The 27,726-nt window shown below is 39.1% G+C and overlaps 1 protein-coding gene across 9 annotated transcripts in view; it reads right to left on the bottom strand.

Moving 5' to 3' along the window:
- Positions 1–27,726, bottom strand: part of MAGI2 (membrane associated guanylate kinase, WW and PDZ domain containing 2) — a 1,347,997-nt gene that overhangs the window by 745,003 nt on the left and 575,268 nt on the right. Inside the window, exon 1 of one of the 9 annotated variants that reach the window (XM_079931550.1) lies at positions 10,431–10,661. The exons of the other annotated variants lie outside the window; for them this stretch is intronic. The gene's annotated coding sequence lies outside the window, so the exon portion shown is untranslated. Of the gene's footprint in view, positions 1–10,430; positions 10,662–27,726 lie in introns of those variants that run through there. 9 annotated transcript variants of the gene reach the window in all.

Raw genomic sequence — 27,726 nt, forward strand, 5'->3', positions numbered from 1 at the left:
AGAAAGAATGATACTAATATAAAGTTGTGACCAAAAATTGTTAATTTTACAAAACACCTGTAATTTTCTTTCATATTGCTATGACAAAATAATATGCAGACTGACAATGGTTAAGTACCTTAATGTGTAAGTTTATGTGTGAGATTTTTTATCACAAGTTTTCTCTATTTTCCAAGATAAGCTTTTTAATTTAATTTTTTCAAGTTAGGTCTTTAAGAAAATAAAAGAGATTTCTTTGTGCAATTTCTCTGTGCAAATTTGCCTTTTATAACCTGTACTTTTTTTTCATTATATAGTATTTTTAAGACAACATTGTTAACTTATAATGTAATGGAGTGTAATAACAGTATAGAAGTTCCAATATCAAAATCTCCACCCAGATTAAAAAAAGATTTATCATGTAATGGCAGTTCTTAGATTTAGAGGCCTGCAACTGGATTTAATTCTTCTGCTCTCATGCTAAATTCCTTCTCTATCTTAGCTAATGGCATGCCTACTTTCCCTAGTAAATTCTGACACTAACCTTCCTTGACAATCTTATTGGGAAGTAAGCTACATTTCCTTTATTGGAAGAAGGAATTGATATCAAGAATATGAGTTTCTTCTTTTGCTTTGTATCTCCAGGGGCATTTTATTCCAATATGTAAGTGTATGTTTGAGAGAAGCACATGATGTTCATTAGTTTGTTGTTTTCAAATCAGGTAGCAGGAAATCAAACCAGTTAGAATTCTCAGTGTCCACTTCCAAAAGGCACCCAAGGCAAACACCCAGAAGTTGGCATTAGAAGAGATTACATCTTTGCTTTCAACAAGGATCCATGAGGAAAGTGGGGTAAGGCAATGTTAACCATAGTTCCTGTTTATTTACTGAGTGCTTACTATGTACCAAGTGAGCTATAGGAAATAATTTCTCATCTTTATCTCTAATATAAAAACAACCTTGCCATAACTATTATAATTTCCATTTTACAGAGGAGGAAAATGAGGTTAAAAAGCCTAAGGAAGCTGTCCAGCTTTATACAGCTAATGTGTGCCAGAGGCCAGACTCAATTCTAGTCTCTCCTGCTACATTTCATTGTTTTCCCAATGTACATAATAGAAATTGGTTGGGGAAAATGAACAAGAAAGATAGTAGCTTCTAATAAGGTTCATTTCCTTCTCTTTCCAGGACACATACAGATGAGTGACTTGGAGGGAGAACTGCTTCCATTACATAGCTTGAGAAAAGAAACGGCCTTCCATATTCACAACTTGTCCCCAAGTTACTTGCCAAGCTGTAGGCTGCAAAATTGACTGAAACTTCATAAAAGGATTCTCTTCCTAGTGCTTCTCCAACATTAATGCAGAATTAAACCAGCTATGGTCTTGTTTAAATATGCAGATTCTAATTCTATAGGTTGGGGTAAGGCCCAAGATTCTTCCTTCTAACAAACTCCCAGGTGATGCTGATGTGGCTGCTCTATGGCCCACACTCAGAGCAGCAAAGCTCTGTGCAAAGGTAAGACATCTCTCCCTTGCCTCCACATTGCAATGGTGGATGGGTATAAGGGAGCACTGAGGGAAAGGTCTCTGTTTCATTTTGGACAAACAGACTAACATGATTCATGGACCTTATCCAGAGTTAATTTTTCATGGATCAAACTGTTCAGTATCATTTCCCTTAATTCTACCTCTCACTGCTCACAGTTGACTATAAAACTTCATAATTTCTTAGAAAAAAATATGTAGTGATTTTTAGTATGATTAGCATTTATTTTCAGCTTTAGTAAAACTGAGACTAAAAAGACAACTGATTAAAACACATGAAGATTTTTAAACCACTTAATCTCATAAACACACATGACACTCCTGCAATGTGGACAAGAAGAGCATCAGCTTTTTCAAATCCTAACCGAAATATATATTAATTATGTGCTATATCCTTTATTAGGTAATGGACATAGCAAGATAATCAAAAATCCAACTCTGTTTTAGGAGATTATATTCTAGTGAGAGAAACAAAACTGTAAATAGAAAAGCACAATACGTGTGCACGTGTGGGTACATATATAGTTATGGGGAATAACAAACTTTTCCCAAGATCAGGGGAGAATAGGTCAGGGAACGTTTTATAGAAGATCTGTGTCTTGGAACTCAATTCTAGTCTCTCCTGCTAGTCTCTCCTTCCTACTTGGAAGAAAACATTCTAGACAGTGGGGAAAAAAACACACAGATACTCATAGGCATAAAGTAACATGGTATGGTTTGGTACATGTGGCTCTAACAGTTTTTGAGACTAGTTTGAGAAAAATTCAGGCTTCTATGGTAGATCTTAATTCAGTCAAACCCAGATGGAGAATTCTGGAGACTGGAAATAAATAAATATGGAAAATGAACAATTGATAACTTCATTAAAGGCCTGCCACTCACCAGTCATAGTTAAATGTGTTCTTTTGGGTGTGGGGGACATGAACTATTAACAGATACAGTAATATTTTAATACCATTTCTTTATCACCTAATTTAGATAAATGGAGCTAGCCATGACTGTTCTTAAATTCTAATGCACCAATAGTAAGAGAAAGACTTATGATTCCCAGAGCAGCAACTATATTATTAGAAAATAAGTTACCATATGCAGCACCATATGAAGACTTGTATACCCAATGGGAATGCATAACCTGGGATCCACACAGAGTAGAATTTCATATACTACTAGCCAGTCCCAGCCTCTTTTATGTTTTCTCTTTTGAAATAAAAGAGAGGTGAAAGATTTCATTTTTTGAAGTGTTACTTTAACCTAGCACTACTGAAAGAGTAATGCACATGGGTGTGTGGAAGGGGCAATCTATGATATCTCAAAAGGATGATTTATATTCTCTCTCTCTTTCTTTTATAGCAGCGAGGGCATCTAAAGGACCATGTGTGCAGTCTTACTCATGAAGCATTGTTATAGCATTAGCTGGCAAGGGGTCATTGGAGGGACCCCTCTCTTTAAAAAGATGCATACCCTGAATTACCCTAAAAGGTCAATATCTCTACCTAAACAAGGAAAGTTCAACAAGTAAACCTAGTGCTTTTTCATAGGATTTAACAACTCCTGGACCTAACCTAAAACCCAACCACTAAAATGGAAACTGTTTATATCAATAGCTTCACAAGAAGGCTAGTATAGGTTATTTGTCCTACTTCAAAATCACTTAATTTCAATTATCTCATTATTTTTTTGTGCATGCACCTTGATGTTTTCTGGCTTCTTAGCTATGTCCATTCTTTTTCTGGATTTTCCACAGGGAGCTTTCAAATGAAACAGGCTTATACTACTAAAATCATACTTGAAAATGATTCTTACTCAGTTCCGTGGTTTAAGTTCTGTGGAAGACCAGAGGAAAAGAATGTTTCCTCTTTACAGTCTGGTGTGAATGTAAGGTTTCTACAAGGTGTTAGGCTGACTGCAATGAAATGAAAACACTACTGTATATCAATAAGATGATGATGTATTTATAGAACATGAACCACAAGAGAGCTATACTGAGCACTTTCAATAAACCTCAATTAAAGTAATCAATATTGCTAAATGAATCCTTAAAAGCACCTCTGACAGAAAACTTCTTTGAGATTACTTTTAAATACTGAGATAGAAAGAGTACTTCAAGATGTAATGAGAAGTAAATTCAGTGTATAAGTCCTAACGTTCAGGAACTCAAGATATGGCTTAAATGGAAGAAAGCTTGATGAATTCTTGAATAGAAGGTACTTTTATAATTGGGAAAATAAACATGAGCACTATCTTCTATAAGGACTTTAACACACCTTGCACTAAATGCCTTTGAACATTTTTATTCATGTTTTTCCTAAAATGTTACATTTTTCTTATCCTTCCTCTCTGATGATTTAGATACTACCTATCGGTCAAGGTCCACTTGAAGTTCCACTTGTACAAATACTTTTCTTTATGCTCTAGTTTTATTAATATCTGCACAACCAAATATAGTTTTTTTTTTTTCTTGGATATTCTAGGTCCTTTAATTATCACATAAATTTTGCTATACCTTGTCAATTAACACACAATCACACACACACACATACTACACACACGGCTTGCTGGAATTTTAACTGGATTGCACTGAACCTATAGACCAATTTAGAAAAACTGATAACAATATAGAGTCTTCCAATTTATGAACACGGAATATCTGTCCATTTACTGAGGTCGTCTTTAATTTTTCTCTAGATAAGTTTTATAGTTTTCAGTTTGAAGGTCTTGCACACTTTTCAGTAGATTTATTTCTAAGTATTTAATATTTTTTCATGCAATTACAAATAGTAATTTTTTTTTAATTTATGAAATTTATTTTCTTATATAAATTAAGTATTTCTCTGGGCAGACAGCCTTCACCTTATTGCACTCATAGCACACCTGTAATACGAAGCTACAGGACAAGTCTTAACAAGGTCTGTATTCAACGTAGCACTTGTCTACCGGGCACTGTAGAGGAGGATAAGGAAAAGCCAGTATCCATCTCAGGTGAAGAAGGCGGAGGGGGCAATGTGTCTCCACTCTGACAGTCGGTTTTCTCCCGGGAAGGGGAACATGCAAAGTTATGTCTGGATTCTGGAAGCGGGAGGAGGTCTGGGAGGCTGAGAAGCCCAATGCAACACTGCAGCTTGGCTCCCTTTATCTGTGAGGGAAGCAGGGACTCCTCTTTCACTCATCTGTAACACATCACACTGGCCTAGCTGATGCTTTGGGGAAACGGGGACAGAGGTCATCATTGAATTAGCAGCAATTAAGAACGGGCCATACACTGCCACAGTGTGGAGGGGTCGTCCTGGCCCCAGGGACCTGGAAGCTGTGTATCCTAGGGACAGGTGTCACTCAAGAGCCAGAGCTGGCTCTGGACAAATACAGTTGTTGATTACAGACTCTTAGAGGAGTCGCCAGGTGTTTCTTGTAAGTCTTACTAGCTCCAAAGCTGAAAAGAAGCTCCCTAAAGGCAAGCTTCATACTATATACTCTGCTTTACAATCCCTCATATTAATCAGCAGAGCACTAATCAGTTCACAACAATTTTGTTCAAAGTGCAAATACTGCTAGAAGAGTTCACACCATGGGAAAGCTTTCACGGCTCACAAGCTAATAAGCAGCTTAGTTAACAAGGTATAGCCACTGTCAGATGTGACCTGGAAGGTCCTGGATGCAAAGAACCAAGGATGGTAAGAGCAGATTTAGAAAAAGAGATGCTTTGGAGGGAGCAACACAGAGAGAAGGACAAACCACAGTTTTGCCTAAGACTGGTCCTACGAACACTTCGTGGTAGTAAGGTTCTTTTTGAAATATCCTAAGAGTACTCAAATGTTCTTTCTCAGATAGAAAATCCTGACAAGAGGGAGACCCTGAAAATACTCTGGTACTGTTCACTTGTCAGGAGTCCAAACTAGCTAACACAATGAAGAGACCTGCTCCTTGTCAAGCCAAAGCCACACTGTGTCTATCCACTAGTATTGGTGCCTTGGTGTTCAATTCCTCATTCATTTAGTCATTTAACAAAAGTTTAGTACACACTTAACATGTGGGTTAACATGATCTAAGGGCTGAGGGATTCTACTGTGAACAAAATGAATTTGGACCCTAACTTTAGAAGGTCCTGACTCCTGGCAGAAAGAGACATAAATCAAATAATGGCATTAATATACAACTAACAATTTAAAAAAAAACCTTCTTTCTATAATAAAGAAAAATAATGAGCCCTGAGCACATTCAGTAAAGAGAGCCAGTTAAGTGTCAGAGAAGGTAAAGAGCACAGAAGAGTGTTCTGGCAGGAGAAACACCACGTGCTAAGGCCCTGAGGTAGAAGGAAACAGGAAGCTTCCCAAGAACCAAAGGAAAACTCTTCTTAAAGAGTTGTATTAATCCAAGACTGACAATCCTTCAACAGTTGGCCAGCAATTCCTTAGCTTGGCATTTGGGCTTTTGCTATCCTTTGAATAAAAGGACCCAAAGGGCTCGGTACTCTTCTGTGGGCCAGAGAAGGTTCTCATTCCCTCTGCCTTTCGTATTGGGCTGGGTTTATGCCTCTGTGGGCAGTAATTGGCAAGACCCCTGACCCCAGTGAAACTTTGAGTGACTTCCAAAGGCATTTGGAATCTGCGCTGGGTAGAAAATGTCATAGAAATTTCAGGCTGAGAGGATATTAAAGATACCTGAAATGTTTGCAAGGACTGATCTAGGTGAGAGGTGATCTTACAGCAAAGGTGATCTCTTTTCATTAAATGTATTATTCTCACAGAGCCAGCCCCAGGGAGAAGAGAAAGGTGAGCAAGTTGAGTGGCTGACTCTGGAATCTCAGCTGGGATCCTATGAATATGGGTACTTCCTGACCTGCAATGCTTCGATTAGAGTCATCAGTTAAGCTCGCCTCTTCACCATTGTCTGACTGCCTGGCAATGAGGCTCCTATTTCATAATACACATCATTGTTCGTTTCCTTAAAGACACCAAAGTTTGATTTGCTTTACTGATGAGAAAAAGAAAAAGCTATTCTGACTATGTTCTTTCACAGAGTGAACAGTAAATTTTCAACACTTTGATTGGGAAATTTTTAAAATCATTGTCACTTTCATTAGATGAGATGTATTCTTTGTATGACTTTGGAGAATGGATAGGGAATCTATGGGAGAAAACAGAATAATGCACTGCTTTTGGAAAATACAGTGGCTTAGTTGACAGAAAGCCATTCTTATGATGAAAACTAGGCAAAGAATTAACCTCCATACTGTATACTTAGTATACTTTATCAGCCTTGATATTCTTGAAATATACAGCATTTCCTTTATTTCAAGCAAATGATACCTATATCACTTGATATCTATGAATCACTTGAACTGATAATTCACATCATAACTAGGTTCTAACCTTGTTTAAGGTACCACCTAATGTAGTCAAATAGCAAAACACTTTTATTTTTTCCAATTATATTAAAAATCTGCTATCTTCAGAGTAAGCACCTGAGGTCTTTAGAAGTGAGATTGCCACAAGCTGTACGACTTAGAGCAAAAGCTAAAGATATGACAGACTTAGAGGAGAAATGTATGTAAAATTTAACATAAAATTAGAGTATTTTAAACTCAGAGGCTTTTATTGTGCCCTTATTTATTTAATATCATGTCACCTACTAAGGCTTTTAAAAGCTGGAAATGGAGTTTAGGGTAGTACGGTTTTAAAAGCAATAGAGAAAACAGACTTTAGAAAGCAGGTCATTACTACTTAAAATATCCTCAGAAATAAGCTTTGTGTTCAAAAATATCTCACAAAAATATCTTTGTCTGAAACTTCATTGTTTCATCTCAACTTTTCCTTTCTATGCCACAGGCACCACATGAGCAATTAATTTTAATCTTAGAAAATTTTCTATTTCCAAACTTGAAGGTCTAAGAATACAGACATACTGAAACTTACTTCAACATGTGGATTTTAGCTCTCATGAAGAACTCACTGGTATCCCGAGGGTCACTCGGGCATCACATATATGTCATTGCCAACATGTCATGTTAGTCCCTGATCTTCTCTCCCTTGATGGATGCTGCTCATGAAATGCTTCTATTTTATAGTTATTTCGCTGCTTTTATTCAATAAAAAACAAAATGACATTGGTGGGAAGTTCCTAAGGTCCATGATTCTTTCCCATGTACGTATTATCTGGTTTACACATCAGTGCCATCCAGCTTCTATAACAGCTGGTGAGCTATGCCCTTAGTTTTACAAACACGATTCTTTCATTCTAGACATTGGAAATTTCTCAGGGTAAAACCTCCTCACTTGTAGTCATTAACAATATTTAAGAGTGACCCTGCTAATCCTCCCATGAATGTTGAGATCCATGTCTTCATTGTATTTTCTATTGTTATGTTCATTGTTCAACTATAATTGCATCGATTTCCCCAAAGCACACCATGTACCATAGTCAAATTGTCCACATGTACGAAAGCAGTAATCAGGTCTACATGCACTGTTAAAGTTCCATTTCTGTTATTCTACTAAAGAGGTGAATCCTATTGCCTCTATAAGCACTTAGCTCGACCAAAATTATTCCAAACTGACTCCCCCCAAAAAAAATCTGTGCTGTGACTCCTATCCTACGTAAATGTCCAAGAGGCAAACCCTAAGAGGGATACCCTTCAGTGGAGCAAGTGGTGTAATATCTAAAGCACTTAGGAAGGTGTTTCCATAATGCTGTTAAAATTATTGTACTAGAAGTCTAACTTGTCATAATGTAGAAATGACTCCACTGCACTTTTCAGGAAGCCTTGAGGTTTTTGCAAATGTCTGGAATTAGGGGACTATTACACAATTTAAGGAACTATTCTTTCTGCACAGTGCCCACAGTATTGCACTGTTTTGCATCCTCCTGTTGTCCTCTCTGGTGGATAGTGCTATACTTCTTGCCCGAAACATGAAGAGCCCAACCCCTTCCTCATGAACCCACTTTCTACTCATAGAAGCATCTTAGAATGCTATAAAATAGAGAACAACCGATTTCACACACCCCCAAACAACACAGGCTCTTTACCAGCCCCTCAAACACACAGCTCTTTGCTAAAGCGCATCCTGCCTCTGCTGGCTGCAGCTTTCACAGACCGAAGCCTAAATGAAGGGGCAGGGTAGCTGCTGTAGCACCTCCACCTCCACTCCCTGATCAGCACAGGGATTCCTCAGGAAACACATGTGGAGGACAGGACAGTACACTTCCTCCCTGCATCCTAACTCTAGGGCATGATCCTTCTCCTTGCACAACTGACCCCAGGTCTAAAACAGGGAAACAACGGTAAGAAAGAAAAGGGCAGCTTTATCTTCTCAGAGATGGATGATAGGCAAGTATCCCTGTGTCTTTACTTGTCACTTCCCAAGTGGAGAGTCCAGACGTAAAGTGTCACATACATGTGCATCTTTTCTTAGTGAAATTGTTGACTAGCCCACTCCGCAAAAACAAAAGTGTATATCGTGTCCAAAGAAATACAATCTACTCCCTTCTAAAAATGGAAACCCGGAAAAATATCTTCTGCTAGCCTTGCTGGGTAGTTTGTACTTGAAGTAAAACCGTCACCACCCACTCCCCATTCTCGCTGAGATTTAAAAAGGCAGGCAAACTGAAAGGAAACAGGAGCCAGTCCATTCCTATCAGAAAACAGCCATAAGAGCGAATCACGTTGGGGAAAAGCTCGACAACTCGGAGACACCATCTCCTCCGGACGGGAGGAGAGATATGGAGCCATTTTTCACTAGGTTCACAAGAAAATGTCAGCTCACGGCTGCTAGTGCACTGCCAGAGCGCATCTTAATTTGGTCAAAAGGGACCCAGCCAGTCACCCTCACAGAACATTTTTTTAAAGAGTCCATTACAAATCTGATTCCCTCTGTTCTGAGCATCTTCTTGATAAATTCTTTGGCAATTGCATGGCACGGATCTGCATCCTATTCAAAACTAAATGCCTTCCCCCACTTCCTCTTAAAATCATGTGAATTAGACACTTCTGAGCTAATCGTCAAAAAAAAAAGAAAGAAAGAAAAAACCACCACTCCCCACCCTCCTCCCAGCTTCTTGACTAATACCTCTGGGCAGTTTACTTCAGAATACAGCAGATTCTTGACCAGTGCACAATGACAAATTGGCATACAAGTCTGCTATCACAGAAAGCACAGGCAATGCTTTCTTTGTAAAAACGGGAAAATACACACCCTGGAACAAAAGACACTCTATCTGCATGACAAGGAACAAGAGAAATTATGTGTTTGTTTTACACACATCTGTACCCACTTATTAAAGAAATGTCTTTGCACCTATTTTAATTATGACATATTGTATTCTTTCCTCAAAATCAGGTCTCCCCAAAATTAATTTTTAAGCTTTGACTCCAATGGGAGGTAAAACATACTCTGTTGGAAGAATACCTGGTGTGTGCCTTTGTTGGTAGGGTGCCATTTCAAACTTATTATATTTAAACTCAATTACGTGGGAAATTGAGATAAGACAAATGCAGTCAGATACCTCTGAACTATTCTGACATTACAAGAAACACCAAGTCAGCAGATATTTGCTGTTTACATCTCACAATAACCTAATCATGCATTTGCAGCCTTCTGGAGCAAAATGCTAACTATTCTCCAAACAGCCACCTGACAATCCGGGGCTGAAACACACATTCTGACTCAGAAGCAGAGAGAAATCATGATGGCTCTGCCACTGGCTGTATTAAACAAAAGCTCGGCAAGCAAACGAGAGGCATTTGGTAAATGGAGTAAGAGTCAAACCAAGTTTAGGTTCACATCTGGTGGGATATGGCACTGCCTACCCAGAGGTTAGGGGGCAGAAGGGTTTGGAGGTTATAAACAGAAAACACACACATACACACAGACAGACATTTAAGCAGACCCCGGTCTGTTTCAGCTTACTAACCTAGAGCTCTGTTCAAAGGAAGCAGGGAAGCCGCACGTCCTCTCCCACCTTTCCATGGTCCTCATCAGTGTCTTCTCAAACCACCTGTACTGATCCAACCCATTCTCAGATCACAGAATTCTCTTGATAGAAGTAGTCTCCGCGGAGCTTTGATTTTTCAGCCTGGGTGTCTAGAATTTTCTTCTTTAAGCCAGACACAGCAACACAAAACTGCCGCTGAGGTCTTTTGTTTTCCCCTCCTCTCAAAGATGAAGCATGCTGCACTTGTCTCCCTCTCCCTCTCTCCCTCTCTCCCCTGCTCTCTCCCTCTCCCCTCTCGGGCTTACGCTCGCTCCCTCGCTTTCTCTTTCCCCACCCCCCGCCAGCAACCTCATTGGATTCCCGTGCGGTAGGGGTCATTTACATCGCTCAGCAGGAGAACCTGTGTTCCGTAGGCGCCTGTCTCTCACTTTTGGGTTTCCTCTGCGAAAGGGAGGGGAGCGGCTCGCTCTAGGTGAAGTCAGGTGACCCCTCCTTTAAAAGCCAGAGAGATGGATGGAGTGTGTGGATTTTAATATACACACAGGCACATTTACATTACAAAGCAGAGAGGAAAATCTAGCTTCTAGAGATGAGGCTTTTTTGTTTTTGCTTTCATAGTCCCCTTTTAGCAATTAAGAGAAGCTAGTATACTATAATGAAATGTAATTAAACTTTTCAGTGTTAGTAACAAGGCTGCATACTTTCAGAATCATCCAACTGAACAATTCTTTTAAACTTGTAAGCCCAACTGTGTCTTTCTTTCAAGGGTCAAAGAATCAGTTATTTTACTATTTACACAGTTTTTCTAGGTGGCCTTTTCTTTGACATCTAGTTTAGTTTATCTCAAAGGACCATCATAAAAGACAAAAAAAAATTAATGTGAAAAAGGAAAAATAAGTGACAGGAAACCAGAGCACATAGCATGGATAGAAATCAATAGTTTCCTATTGTAGAATTAGATTCAATAATGAGTAATTTTTCCTCTTATGCAAATAACTTTTCCCTTCTCTGTTTCAATGTCTTTGTCTGAAAATAGAAAATAAATGTAATAAATGTAGCATCTCCCCTCCCTGCCCATCAAGCAAGCCTGACAGAGGAGGATGTCCAGGTAGAAATACCAGTAGCTCAGGGCACCAACAGAGAAGCAACTGGAAAAACTTGTGCTAACCTTGTAGCGTGTTGAAGATAAATTTATGATCTACAGCCCCAGACCCTAAAGAGTAAATCTGCTAACACCTGGCTTCCTGCTCCAAAGTTTTTGATATCCAATGGAGAATCTCTCTCCTATCTCTACTACGCATTCTGCTCTTAGAAACACTGAAACGAAAAATGAGAGAATCTCCATAACCTATTTCAAGAACTCTAGTTAAAAAGTACTTCAGAAAGGTAAATGACAAATAATTAGAAGGAAGATCAACAAATTTGAGGAGAACAAGTATCAGGAGAAGAATCTCTTATTTGGCGTTTGGTGTTCCATGCATGGATTCTTAATTTCAAAAGCATGGTGATACTGATGCCTCAGCAAAAGAGGAAAACAGGGGGAGAGCTGACACAGAATCACATTATCCTTGCTTCAAAAGATAACATTTTGAACTCTTACACAAACAGCCTCTCCTTCTCTCAAGAGTGATGTCAGGGTACTGCTGCATTTACTGCTGGGACTGAAATATACCCTGTCCCCTCCATAAACACCACTCGGCAGTAGACATGAAATGAGTAACAGCTGTTCACTGTTCTTGCTTGTTTCGTATTTTAAAAGCTTCACCTTGCATGGAAAAGATCCTATTTAGGCTTTTTAAATACATTATATGCTAAATGGTTGCAAATTTAGCTTCAGTGTGTGTTACCAAAATTGGCACCAAAACATTACAATAAAAATGGACAATAAAAAAATTCTTCCCTCAGAAAAGTAAGTTGCCTTAGGCAAATTTAGGAAGACCTAAATTTGTGTAGGATGAAAACATAAAGCATTTCAGCTTACAGTCTCATAACCAAACTAGGTGCTCTTTCACCTTTATTTTTTTTTTTCCTTTTAGCATTGGGTATCTTCATTTTGCCCAATTTTTTTTTCTCCACCTCATCTCCTGGTCTTTCTTCTTTTGGCTGTGGTGTCACAGCACTTTCCTTGAATGTGCAAAATGTTGGCAATGAGAGAGAGAGTGGGAAAGACATCATGTCAGATGATACTTGGCCTTTAACCCAAACTCTAGCGTATGGCAAATTTGAAGCTCCATGCTATGCTAACAAAGATGCGTGATGAACATGGGATCTAGCCTGCATATTTTTCATTATTAATATCAAAGGATCTGGATTTAAAGAGGCTTATTAAAGCTCACCAATGCAGGCCAAAGCAAAAAAAAAAAAAGAAAGATGAAAATAAATTAGCAAAAATGTTATAGCAACTTGTAAGGCCAACTGGCCCGAGGCAGGGAAACGCAATCAGATTCACAGGTTGCATCAGACCGAAACTCTCCGGACCACCCAGTTCCAGAAACTTCCCTAGAGACATTCCGGACCACCCAGTTCCAGGAACTGACATGGGGACTTTGAATCCAGCCCAGCCTTCCCGCCTTTCGAGGGGCGGGACTAACGGTCCCCCACGTTACCCGAAAAGACCACCAAATAAAGAATACCTTGCGCCCTCCCGGATTCACCACACCCCTTTCCCTTCTTCCCCTACAAATTCTGCCCAAACCCCCGCCCGGGCACGACTTCTCTGGCCCCTTTCTCTCGGACCAGTGAACCTCGCCCGGGAGCGCTCCCTAATAAAGCTCACCTGAAGCTTTCCTCTGTTTCGCGGTGCCGTTTGTTAAGATCCGACCTTACACAACTAACCCCAGCCATCTTTCTAAAATGTCTTCAATTACTCAAGGAACAAACTGAAGTACTGACAGTGTGGAGTAAATCTTTATTCACACCTTCATTTATTCCACCAAGGTTTATTGAGCACTTCCTTTGTGCTAAGCACTATTCTAAGCACTGAGGGAGTACAAGATAAATTAAAAAGTCTAGGCCCTTTCAGAAACTGAAAATATATACCACTTACATACAACAGATGTTACTGCAAAATGTAATGGAAGGTCAGGAAAGGGGGGAAGAATTCTCCTTAGTGGGATGCAGGACAGTTACAATAGAATGAGTGACATTTGAGCTGAGCCTTTAAAAATGTGTCAGTTTTCTAGGTAAGAAAGCAAAGGCAATGGGATATCAGGGCAAGAGACACAGAAAGCATGAATAAACAGAGACACGTGTGCAGTGGAGTATGGCTGCTTGAGGGAGAGTGGTTTGAAAGGTAGGTAGGAACAGGATGTGAACAATCTTGAAGGCTCTGCCCAAGTATTTGTGCTTTCACTGAGATGCAAATGATTTGTTTTACAAAGATTGTTTCAACAGCAGTGTTAGGGGTGGATTATAGTAGTGTTTCCCAAACACTAAGATAAGAATAACCTGCAAGTGATAGTAAATACATAAATTCCTGGGTTCTCCTCGAAATCTAGAGGAGAAGGCCAGGAATCTCTATTTGTAACAAATGTCCCAGGCGATAAGACATATAAGGATAGTTACACAGAGAGTTAATACACTCAGGATTATTACTAACCCAAATGAAAGACTTCCGATTTTTTACACTTATATAAGAGATTTTTACATAAAGGTTGAGAACAGTTGAATCAAATATGGTGAATGTCCTTATTTTGCACTATGAAATATTATATTCAATAGTCTATGCAATCTCATTCCTATTTTATCTTATGTTAAACCCTCTGTCCTGTCACCTGAACTTATTTATCATCTCTCCTCACATCAGGGTCTTTCTCACATCTGTGCCTTTGATTCCCTTCCTAGAATGACTTCTCCTTCCCTTCTCCATCTCCCCTTTCTCTCTCCTTCAAGGACTCACTCTAACAACATGACAGGAATCCACCCCTTCTTTGGTATAGTTTACACGTAAGTTCTAATGATATTACAACAGTAGCACTAGGAATAATAATACTAATATAAAACGTTCAGATTAGTGCTAAGGGATTTAGCTTTTTAATTCTCACAATAACTCCATGAGGTACTATTACCATCACTTAGTCATTGAGGAAAGTGAAGTCTGGAGACTTAAATAATTCACCAAAGGTCAAAAAACTAACAAATGGCAGTTTCTGGATTAGGACCCTAGTCAGTCCATGTTACATGATTAATATCATATTGTATTTTATTCCCTGATCATCTGGAACCCAAAAGACAGCAGTTGGTTATATCAGTAGATAATGTTACTGTTTTGGCTTCTGCTCTTTTGTATATTGTCTAAAGGCTCAATTCCAGGAGTTGGACTCTGTCTCTGGGTTTAAAGCCTTTCTCTGCCACTCTCAAGCTGTGTGACCAAAGGCAAGTCATTTAGCCTCTCTGTGCCTCAGTTTCCTAACCTATCTCATAGTTTCATCTTGCAGCTTAAGTGAGAATCCATCTTAAGTATTTAGTATAATGCCTGGAACTCTTAGATACTCACTAAATGTTAATTATCATTTTTATTATAATTGTTGTTATTAAGAAGTGAGAAGCAAATTTTCTATGTATCCCCTTATGAGTTTTCCCTCTCATCCGGAGATTTTTAGGGGTGAAAAAGCACCACTGCCTCTGTTTATTATTAAATGTCGTTTATGTAGCTTTCATTCCAGTTTACAGAGCTGCAGTTGATTTGATCAAGTTAGAAGCTGCATCAACTCCTGCTTAAGTAATCATGAACCACATATGTTGCTTTATTATTAGATCATAAATGTATAGTCTCTTGAGACGTTTGTGATGGCTTCCTGGCAGATAGAGAGTAGAAATTACACAATTTTTTAAAGCAGCACTTGTACTTTAGCAATAAGCTAAATATTAATTCTTCTTAAAAACCATTTATGCCTGCTTTATGTAAAAACTGCTATCTTAAAAAAAAAAAAAAACAACTGCTATCTTTTTCTCTAAATAAATATTTTCAATATTTTCATGAAACAGTTCCTTACATTCAGAGACATGTTTACTAGGAAACTAAATTTCTTTTAAGTGTGCAATGTACTTGTCAGTTACGTGCATGTTTAGTGTAGATGTGGTGTTATGCTTCTATGAAGACAAAATCAAATAAACAGATCTTCTCTGACAGTGGGAGAAATTCCACACAAGAATTATGGTTATCACATTTCGCAAACTACAGACAAACATAACCTCAAGAAGATTCTCTTCTTCTTTCTTCAATAATATAAATTGTTGCTCCTAACAGGAAAAGATCTTACTTTTGAAGGTTTGTGAGTGTGGACTAAATGACTGATGTATTACTCTGTTGACCATTGGGTGTGCACGTAGACTACTTTTGGGTTGGCAGCTATAATTAATGTTTGCAGAGCCAAATCTCTGGGAACTTTGTCTCCTTGCCTCTTAGGCTGCATGGCAATTTTCATCAAAAACAACTTCTCTCTTTTTGACTGTGTGTGCCAAATTAATGCATTTTCAGTCACTGTCAAAAGTATCCTATTCTGGGCTTCCCTGGTGGCACAGTGGTTGAGAATCCGCCTGCCAATGCAGGGGGCACGGGTTCGAGCCCTGGTCCGGGAGGATCCCACATGCCGCAGAGCAACTAAGCCTGTGCATCACAACTACTGAGCCTGCGCTCTAGAGCCCGTGTGCCACAACTACTGAAGCCCGCACGCCTAGAGCCCGTGCTCGGCAACAAGAGAAGCCACCGCAATGACAAGCCTGCACACCACAACGAAGACTAGCCCCCCTCACTGCAACTAGAGAAAGCCCGCGTGCAGCAATGAAGACCCAATGCATCCAAAAATAAATAAATAAAATGAATAAATTAATTTTTTTAAAAAAAAGAGTAAAGCTAAAAAAAAAGTATCCTTGAAGATAGTTATATGTATGTGCATGCATGCATAATTATCATAGGCAATGGTTAAAGTTTGATTATCTCATTCTGAGAGAAGAAAAGCAAGAAGCAGAAAATTCCTGCTTTGAGTTTTTCTTTAGCCTTGACTAACCAGCCAAAGCAGGTGCTTTAAGACTAGCCTTTAAATATAGCATGGTGTCAGAGACACAGGGCTTTAGTGACCCTGACTTCACGATTTCCCAGCTGTGTGGTACTAGACAAGTTACTCATTTGTAAAACAGAGATGGTATCTGTTGCATAGAGTTCTGAGGTATTAAATGAAATAATGCATATAAAGTGCTTAAGCACAATGGCTGGCATACCGTCACTACCACCACCATTATCACCACCATCATCATCACATCATCATCACCACCATTATCACTGCCACCGCTGCCATCACCATCAGAGTCATCATCCTCCTCCTATTCATCAGCATCACCAATATTTATCATGTACCAGGCACTGCTGTAAATAATTACACAATAGGGCTTCCCTGGTGGCGCAGTGGTTGAGAGTCCGCCTGCCGATGCAGGGGACACGGGTTCGTGCCCCGGTCCGGGAAGATCCCACATGCCGCGGAGCGGCTGGGCCCGTGAGCCATGGCCGCTGAGCCTGCGTGTCCGGAGCCTGTGCTCCGCAACGGGAGAGGCCACAACAGTGAGAGGCCAGCGTACCGCAATAATAATAATAATAATAATAACACAATAAATGGAAGCTTCCGTTATTATTGTTATAACATTTTCTTTTATTGGTTTTCAGGCCATGACACTATATATTCGGAGCCTACTGCCCTGATGTAAAACACACTATCATGTTCCAATAGGTGCTAGTCAAAATAAAAACTTACACTTAAATGCCTTTCAGTACATGAAGTAAAAAAGAATATAACATGCTTTTCCCTTCACTAGTCTTTCCTCTCCATAAACAGTTCTCAGGACCAGACCTTGCACATGCATGGTCCTCCTTAGATGAGTTCTAAGTCCTTTGAAGGTAACTGATCATATATTAACAATGCACACAAGAATATGCTTCATATCACTGAAGAGACTAAAGCACAAGTAGAAGTGCTTTCTATACCAAATGGGCATAAATAAATTCCATTGTTGACTGCTGTCCTTTATGAATCTGCATTTCTGATCTCACAATGTGTCATCCCACTTCTGATTTCTGAAGACCAGGCTAAATTGTGATCTTTTATTTTCTTCAGCAGCTCATACTTTTCTATAATCCTTCATCTACTTGACCTTGTGAACCCTACCAGATGGACATAAATGGGGTGTATATGGGGTTACCTGCTCTACAAGACCAACTTTGCCTGGACTGAGCCTGGACAAGATTGTAAAGTAGGTGCAATTTGTCATCCAGACCTTCCACCTCTCCTTCCTCTGCCCTTTAAATCACTCAGTGGCACTTTCTCCATTGCCTTCAGAGTGATTCCTGATTTTGATTTTCATCTCATAGCAAAACCAAAATTCAGTAGAATACACTGTGTGCATTTGTATGTGTTACCTGAAGTAAGGTTACTTATTGTCTTAGTGACTTGGATGGTTTGTACAATCTCTTAAAATGAAAACATTCCTTGGAAGTAGAAACTAAAAATAATTGCTAGAAATTCTAAACCATGGCCTAAAATATATCTATTTAAATGGACTGAACTCAACAGGGCATATTTCTTACAAAGCCCAATTTTAAATCATGAAGGAAAATGAACAGAGTGGGAGCTATATACTGTGACTTTGAAACTTAACTTTGGAAAAAAGGGCAGTGTATGGGCACCTTGGTTTTGAATTGTAAATCCACCATGATTGTGTGACTTTGGGCAAGAGAGCTTAACGTCGCTAAGCCTTAATTTCCTCATTCTGTAAAATAGAGAATATAATATCTAAAAGTAAATAAAATCATGGAATTGCTAGCACAGAATCTGGAACATAGTAAGCTCTCAGGAAATAGGATTTTCCTTCTTGCTTTTCCTAAGTAGTCAGTCACCTACTAAATAGCTCCTTTTTTCTATGGGTCATCGTCCATGGGTCGCCTGATCTGCTCACATCTCTTCGTTCACCTGACATTTACATTAGTGTCTTTCAGCATAAGTGGTTTCACTGTTCAAGTAAAATGTGCTTTTACGGAGGGTCTAAATTTTAGTTAAGTAATCTACTTTCCCCAAGGCATCAGAGCAACTTAAACGAAATTTAAATTAAATTGTATTGAAAAACAAGGAGAAAAGTAAAGAAAGAAGAGAAGATAGAAGAGAGGGAATAGAGAGAAGAAATAGTTACATGACCTACCCAGAGGCCAGGAGATTGTACTATAGAAGAGTAGAGAGAATTCAGTTGAACTCTATTAGGGTTCAAGAGACCTGGCCTTGGGTAACTTGTTTAATGTCAATGGCTTTCTCTATGAAACGAAGATATTGAACTTTTCCCAAGCTCTCATACAGCTCATAGGTTTTGCTTTCATGCCATTAAGAAGTAAAACATTTCTTGAAGACCTTCCAATATGGAATCCCATTAGTCCCTTGATACTGGGAAGGGTGGGCTCCCATTGACTCAACCTGACTCTTTGTCAGACACTGCTGCGTGCTTTACCCACCTCAGCTCATTTAATCTCTGTGGTACTATACTATCCCCACTTTAAAAAGGAAGGATCAAGGTCGAAGAGGCAAAAAGATAGAGCAGGGATTAACAACACTTTTTGCGGTACGCGGGCATCTCACTGCTGTGGCCTCTCCCGTTGCAGAGCACAGGCTCTGGACGCGCAGGCTCAGCGGCCATGGCTCACGGGCCCAGCCGCTCCGCAGCATGGCGGATCTTCCCGGACTGCGGCACAAACCCGTGTCCCCTGCATCGGCAGGCGGACTCTCAACCACTGCGCCACCAGGGAAGCCCAACAACACCTTTTAATGCAAAGGCCCAGGTACTTCTTACTGCACCATTCTGCCACCCTCTGGGACAGAAACTGGGAATAAGTCTATATAGGAATTAAACCTTCATTGAATGACTTTGAAATGATTTTTTAGAAAAATGTGAAGAATCCTAAAACAGTCATGGAAATTTGAGGAAAACATGCCTGGTTATGGCTGTGATATGCTGCTTAATGTTTAACAATCGGCTCTACAAAAAACAAAAACAAACTAATTTGTAGCATTTGTCAATTTTTGTGGAGTAAATAGGCCACCATAGCCAATTTCAAGCTATCAACCTAAAGTCCCTGAACTGGACTTCAGAAGAGATCTGCACAAATGGCTCTTTCAAGCCAATGCTGGCCATCTCCAACATATCACTCTGTGTGTGTGTGTGTGTGTGTGTGGGTGGGTGTGTATAAACCTGAATTTATATGCCACTTTAATTTTCTTAAAAACATAAAAAATAAAAGGGCAAAATATCAGTGCAAATACTTTTCAAGTAACTATGAGTGCCATGTGTTTCAATTATGCCCTAATCTTCTCTTTTGGCCAATTATGCAGATCACTAGTCTACCTCTTTAAATTTCAAAATATAACTGTCAATAATCCCAGCAAAAAAGGGAAAACAAGAAAGCTCCCAATCTGGACCTTCTTATTTCTTTCCATAGGGTTCTTATATCATTTGCGAATGGATACTTTTAAAAATTTCTTATCAGATGTGTGAGGTTTCCTCCAATCAACCAGCAGGTGACAACTGCAGTATGTGTCAGTACTGTCTCAGCAAAGGGCCATGAGAGAAACCTGATCAGAGAGATAGAACAAAACTATCCCGTGGCCCTGCATTCCTTATTCCTCATCTTAAAGTGCCGTAACTGCTTGAATTCCTCTGGGATAAAGGCACGGTGACTGACAAGTTGTAGGGAAACTGCAGGCATAATTTACAGGGTGCTGTGAACAAGCAGAGGAGTTGTCATTTGTGTAGACTGCCTCACAAATGGTATTCAGATAGATTGTTTGGGGAATGATTTCTGATTGCTGAGACAATTTACTACATCTTATTCATTTCTTCTGATGGTGAGATACAGAAGTAAGAATATAGCAGAGGGTTAAATGTGAAGAACATTCTTATGTAAGAAAATTTGCACAAATGCTTGAATTATTGCCTATATAAATGTGCAGAAATTTCTCCCCACCTTCTAAACAACAACAACAACAAAAAAAATAAGAAGAAGCATGCTGAACACATCACTGCTACTTAGAGGAAAATGAGGTCTGAATTAAGGAACAACTCCCTTTTTAAAAAGTATGATAAAGGGGAGAAAAAATTCCTAAAATTTCAACTGTTATCTATAGCAGGATATACTTATATCTGGGTATAGACAAAATAGTAAATAAAATACAATAGAAAGTTAAAATAAGAAATATTGTTTTTATAATAGAAGATATTATGCCTTAGGAGCAAACTAAAGCAAAGGATGTTAACAACAGGAAGAATATCCTATTACCTTGGTAGGTACCAGGACAGATGGCCAAAAGGAACTGGGTATTGGAGCATGTAGAAGTTTTGCTTTGAAATCTTTAAGAACAAAATGCAAATATCTTTCTTCAACTGTCATTTTTCTACTAATAAAGAGTTAAGTTAGAGCAATGCCTTGGAATTTCTTCCTAAATGATTCTTTAAAATTCTACATTGCCCTAAGTTTTAGACAACTCCATAAATGACGAAAATAATGAAAAGAAAATAAAAGCATGATTTAGATTTTTCAAAATTTGTGGTCTTTAAATCTTAGATTGTCAACTTAAGAAATAGAATTCATATGTAATGTAGTTAAAAATAGCACAAATTGAGTCAAAGCTAACGTTCATCAAACTCTCAGGAAGAGTATTAGCAGTTAGGTGATAACTTCCAACAGGACAGCTGGAGTAGGAGGACAGGAGAAGAAGGATCCATCATAAATTCCTTAGGTAGAACAAACAGGTCAAGTGGATGTCTGGTCACATACAAGGACACTTTGAGGGTGATCAATTACAATAACTATAGAGACTTAGACACATACCTGAACAAAGACTGAAGAATCTTTTAATAACAAAACAAAATTTTGATGCTAAAATAAAATCTAAAGGGTGTCCTGAAATGGCCAGCAGCAGGAAAAAGAATGTTTTCTAGAATGATTCATGACATAAAGCCATACTGACTTTATTTTTGAAGGATTTGATTTGACATGGAGACGGTTAGATGTGTCCCTCAGAAAGTGTATGTGTGTTCACGGGATGTGAAACAGCATCATTATAGCTGTCCCTTGATTTACAGTGCTATTTTGGAAACAGTAGTTTTAAATTGGTTTCCAGGGGTTTTGGAAGAAAGTTCAATTGTATATGAGCTCCAGAGCTTTGCCCCCTATGGATTTTCTCCATTGGAATTCAATAAAATGTAACTGAATTACAATGGGTGCATCCACAGTGTCAATTGCTGGCTCTCAGGTTAAGGAAGTCTCCTTCCTCAGGCACCCGCGCCTACCAGTGTTCAGGGCCTACGTTTTCCACGTTTTTAGAGAGAAGCGCTGTACCAATAAACACCTGTGTGCATTAATAGTAAAATAACTACAGTAGTGAAATTGCATTGAATTTTAGGAGTTGCAGAGAAACTCAACATATTTCTATTCTAGCACACAGGATGTGGCCTATTTCTTTAAAATGTGAAGCATAGAGTCACAGATTTTATTTAAAGAACACAGAAACACTCCTTTCCTTCTTTGACTGACTCAAGGATAAAGTCTTTTCCCATCAGGAAAAAGATAAGTTGACACTGCTTTTCTGATTGGTCTTACTAACCTAACAGGACTGTCATACTGTATCAGGGAGCTCTCAAAGGCACTATCTCATTTGATCATTAAAACCATCCAATCAGATAGCTAAAGCAAATATGATAAGACACATGAAGCTCAGAAAGGTTAAGTGTAAACCAGGGTTTTTTTTTTCTGTATTTTTTTTTTTTTTTTTACCACTAAATAATACAATAGCTAAGAACTATTTTCTGCATCACTCTAAAGGTTCTATCTAGGCATGCATGGTGCCTGAGTTAAGATAAAAAGGTCTTTTCTTCATGCATATATGTAAAGTTAAGTGGGAAAAGTGTTTTTGTAACCCTTTACTTATATTTATATCTATGTTTATTAATGTAAAATGCACATAAAATTTAAAACTAACCAAGAAAATAATAAAGTTATCACCCTAGAGCTTTGTTACAACATGATTTTCGAAGCTATCATTAAACTTTAGAAAACCAAATGACACTAATTAAAATATTTTAAAATGAGATAAAAATCTACATAAGAGGAATGCTCTTAATTTTGTTCTGCTCCAAGTTAGTTTCTTTAAAAGTTGATTCAGTTTATGCAAGTCTGAATTTGCAAACAAAATGGAGCCTGGGTACTTTTATTTTATAAACCATTTTTTATTGGTTGTACAAAGCCAATAGCACAAAGTTGTGTGAGTGTTCTATTTTAATTTTTAGAAATTTGGAAAAGTCCTAAAAGGTATTAACGAGAAGACAGTACAGATTAGTTTTTTTTTTTTAAACCATTGAATTGAAAAGCTGTTAACAAAAGCTTTGCACAATGAACTGTCTATTTTGCCATCATGTCAAAACTATCGACTTTGATACCACTCACTTTTCCTGTCTGGGCATGTATATAACCTGTTTATTTGTACTCTGTCATTTGTTTTCTTTTTTGGGATTTAAAACTATGTCATTTACCCACATAATTGCTCCTCTCATAGCCATATCTTTACTCCTTGTTTTTGAGAAAGCTGTGCTATTTATTTCTTCTCTTTCTTGTCCCATAGGTGCGTCACCTAACTTATTTGAGCTAAGTGTCCATATCTATAAAGTAAAAAATTGGACAAGGTATTCTTTATGATCCCGTCCAATTCTAAAACTTTATGCAGTTTTACGTAAAACCTGAAAAGTCATACAATATGGTGTAACACTAGAAGACAAGGTTGAGGAGAGTTTCTTTTTCATTCTTTGCAAATTATGCCTGGACCTAATTCCCTGGTTGATATTTCATACCCCAGATACCTACACATTAAGAATGTGAGGCAGGACTTCCCTGGTGGCACAGTGGTTAAGAATCCGCCTGCCAATGCAGGGGACATGGGTCCAAGCCCTGGGCCGGGAAGATACACATGCCATGGAGCAACTAAACCTGCGAGCCACAACTACTGAAGCCGGCGCTCCTGGAGCCCGTGCTCCGTCCCAAGAGAAGCCACCACAGTGAGAAGCCCGTGCACCACAACGAAGAGTAGCCCCCACTCGCAGCAACTAGAGAAAAGATTGCACACAGCAACGAAGACCAATGCAGCCACGATAAATAAATAAATAAATTTAATTAACAAAAAAAAAATGTGAGACAGAGAGCGACAGAGAAATGGTGAAGCAGCGAAATAGTGAGGCAGGTGGAGAGAGACAGAGAAGGGTCTACTGGACATTTATGGATTGCACGCGCATTAGAGGTGGTAGCTAAGCACTATTACACTCGCAAACCCCCAATCACCCTCTTCCCTCTCTGTTAAAAGCAGCTGTATGCTTCCAGGTTCTGCAAAAAAACTTTGGTATCATCCTTGCCTCCTCTCTGTCTTTCACTCCCCACAGCAAATCTGTCAGCAAATCCTGTCAGCCATACCTTCAAAATAGATTCAGAATCTAATCCTTTTTCACCACCCCCGCGACGAGCAAGCTACTCTCATGCCTAATCTGGATTATGGCAGTAGCCTAGCTGGACTCCTCATTTCTGCTCTCTTCTTATCCAGACTGTTGACCTTGTTAAAACATAAATCAGATCATATCAAGTGTTTTTTAACCTCAAAGACTTCCCATCTCACTCAGAGTAAAATCCAGTGTCATAATATGATTTATGAGGCCCTTGACAATTTGCAGGCCACTCCCAATGCCTCACCCCTCACTGTTCACTGAGCTCTGGTCACATTCGCCTCCTCAGGGTTCTTTTAAAATAGGAGGCAGGCTCCAACATGGGGCTTTTGTAATCAGTGTTCCCTCTGCCTGGAATGCTCTTCTCCTAGATATCTATATGGCTAGCTTCCTTATTCTTTTCAGATCTTGATTCCAAATTTACCTTCTAAACTGAGGCCCTTTCTGACCATCCCACCTTTCATACCACCTCACCTTGCATCCCTTACTTCTCCCCTCCCCCGTCCCATGTACACTTCATATTTCTGTTTCCTGCTTTATATATTTTTTAGCACTTACCGGTATCTAACATATTGCTTAATATTACATATTTTAATTATTTATCTTTTTTTTTTTGCGGTACACGGGCCTCTCACTGCTGTAGCCTCTCCCGTTGCGGAGCACAGGCTCCGGACGCGCAGGCTCAGCGACCATGGCTCTCACGGGCCCAGCCGCTCCGCAGCATGTGGGATCTTCCTGGACCGGGGCACGAACCCGCGTCCCCTGCATCGGCAGGCGGACTCTCAACCACTGTGCCGCCAGGGAAGCCTATTTATCTTTTTAATTGTGTGACACCTCACTAGAATGTAAGCTTATTAAGGCAGATATTTGGGTTAGTTTTGCTCACTTCTCTATCTTTAGTACCAAGAACAGTGCCTGGCACATAATCCTCCATAAGTATTGGTTGAATTGAACTGTACTGGATGGAACAAAGAATGGAAACCATGAATTATGCCTTGAAGAGTAGGTCAGACTCTGGATAGGTGATGAGGAGTGTCAAGGCCATTGTTTGGTGAAGAAAAATATGTATAAACCACTTGAGAGCAAGAACCCACTTTGGAAGAATATCATTCAGTGGTCTCAAGTTACAAATGAGAAAACTGAGTCACAGAGTAGATAAGGTCACAAGGATAGTTAGTTGAAGAGCACAGGGCTTTAAGCCTGATCCTCAAACCTTCCTATCCCAGGACTCTTCCCAGAGACGCAAACCATTTAATCCTCAAGTTTAATCAGGGCAAAACACAAGCAAGATAAAAAAGGGTTTTTCTGCTCTACCTCAATTGCTACCAAATGTATCAAGTTAATATTAGGCATAAATAAGCTAATGTTGGATAATATCTGCTAATTATAATAATAGTATGCCCATATTAAGAATTATCACAGCATAAAACATAAAAACACATTTTAAACTCTTAAATTGCAAAAAGCAATAGTAATCAAGATGGTGTGGAAAGTGGGTGGAGGGATAGATGATAAAAGAGTGGCAGAATGTTGACAATTGATGGAAATGGGTGATGGTTATATAGAGTTCATTATACTATTCTGTTTACTTTCTCTTTGTTTGAAATCTTCTATAATAAAAGCTTAAACATTAAAAATAAGTTAGAAACAAATCTCAAAGTCTCACTCATTTTTGTTTTTAAGTTTCTTAAAAATAGTTATAACCAAGTCAGCGACCATTTTCTTCATTCTCTGCTTCTTTATCTCCTCTTAATTCAATAATACAAAATCCATTCTCCAACATGTGATGCCAGTGTACCCTGAGGGAACCTGAATAAGCTTGTGTACTGTAGTGGTCACCTTGAGAGTGGCTCTCTATGAAATCAAGTGTACTTATAGTTCATGGAATCAAATCACCATGCCTTACTAAAAGAGGAGCCTGTACATTTCCTTCCCTCCCCTAATTTAGAGGCAAAATAGTAATAAAAAATGTGTATGTGGCACAGTCACTTTTTTGTACTGAAGAAGAATTTCTCCTCTGTGGCTTATCACTGATATACTCCTATAACCTTACCTATTCCAGATTCCTAGCTTTCCATCTTTTGATTTGAGACCAATCAAAATGCATTTTATCTTTCCCATAGCTTTCAGGTTACTTCAGCGATTATTTCCATTGTATTTGTTTTTTTTAATCCTCCATATTTTTATTTTAACTTTAGGACTCTCCAGCTGTATAGAATTTCACAAGTCCCTTTCATTTTGCCCTTGACTGCCCTTTCTCTATATTCTCCTAATCTCTTCATTTCTTCATTTGCATTGTGGATACCTATCTTTACCCATCAGAAAACAAAAACAAACACAAAAACTGAATATAATTTCATCTAGTGTATATGAGTCATAGATGTATAACCCAGATTTTCAGTTCAGATTTTCATAATTCGGAACTAAGCTAGAAAACTGCTAAACTTCACACTTTTCTTTTCAGGGATTCCGTTTTTCCCTGGGGAAGGCTTCCCACGAATAACTCCACTTAAGTCTTTTTTCATCTTACTGTTTGAATATAGTCATGATGTCCCTTGAAGTATCTTTATATGATGTAATTCCCCTCATTAAAGCCCTTCACAACCTTCCCATTGCAGGTGACATAAAACCCAGCTCCTTCTTTCTCAGACACCATGTAAGGTGTGGCTTATCTGCCTCTGCAGCCCTATGGGAGATCTCACTGGCCTTCCCTCAGTTCCTCCCAACCTCCTATTAGGGTAGGTTCTCCACAGGTCCTCCATCTCAGCCCTTTGTTGATTTACTTCCTAACACTGATAACAGTTTATTTTTATATATTTTATTCATTTGTGTGCTTTCACTTAAAAATCTACTTTCACTATATTGTGAGCTCCTAAAGGATTAAAATCTATTTCCTTACTATTCTCGCCCTAAGATTTAGGTAGAATAAAAAACTAGGATACAACAGTTTTGAGGAATGTTAATTTGAGCTACCTAAGTCTCAAAAACATATATTTGGTTTATTCTTTGTACATCTCAGGAAAATAAGAAATCTTTCAATTTTGGTTAATAACAAAATCCATTAAATTTGTTTTCAATTACCTAAATAGCCAATAATTTCCTCTTCTTGGTACATGCTTTCTCAGCAAAGATTTAAAATCCATGGAAGTGGAAACAGAGGGAAGATGGCAGAGGAGTAAGATGTGGAGATCACCTTCCTGACCACAAATACATCAAAGATACATCTACATGTGGAACAACTCCTAAAGAACACCCATGCAATGCTGGCAGAAGACCTCAGACTTCCCAAAAGGCAAGAAAATCCCCACATACCTGGGTAGGGTAAAAGAAAAAAGAAAAAACAGAGACAAAAGAATAGGGATGGGACCTGCACCAGTGCGAGGGAGCCGTGAAGGAGGAAAAGTTTCCACACGCTAGGGAGCCCCTTCACTGGCGGGGATGGGGAGGTGTGGGAGGGAAGCTTTGGAGCCATGGAGGAGAGCGCAGCTACAGGGGTGCAGAGGGTAAAGCAGAGAGGTTCCCGCACAGAGAATCAGTGCCAACCAGCACTCACCAGCCTGAGAGGCTTGTCTGCTCACCCGCTGGGGCGGGTGGAGGCTGGAAGCTGAGGCTCGAGCTTCGGCGGTCAAACCCCAGGGAGAGGACTGGAGTTGGCTGTGTGAAGACAGCCTGAAGGGGGCTCGAGCACCACAGCTAGCCAGGAGGGAGTCCAGGAAAAATTCTGGACCTGCTGAAGAGGCAAGAGACCATTGTTTCAGGGTGT

Source organism: Stenella coeruleoalba (genome assembly GCF_951394435.1).
Source record: "Stenella coeruleoalba genome assembly, chromosome: 9".
Classification (NCBI taxonomy): domain Eukaryota; kingdom Metazoa; phylum Chordata; class Mammalia; order Artiodactyla; family Delphinidae; genus Stenella; species Stenella coeruleoalba.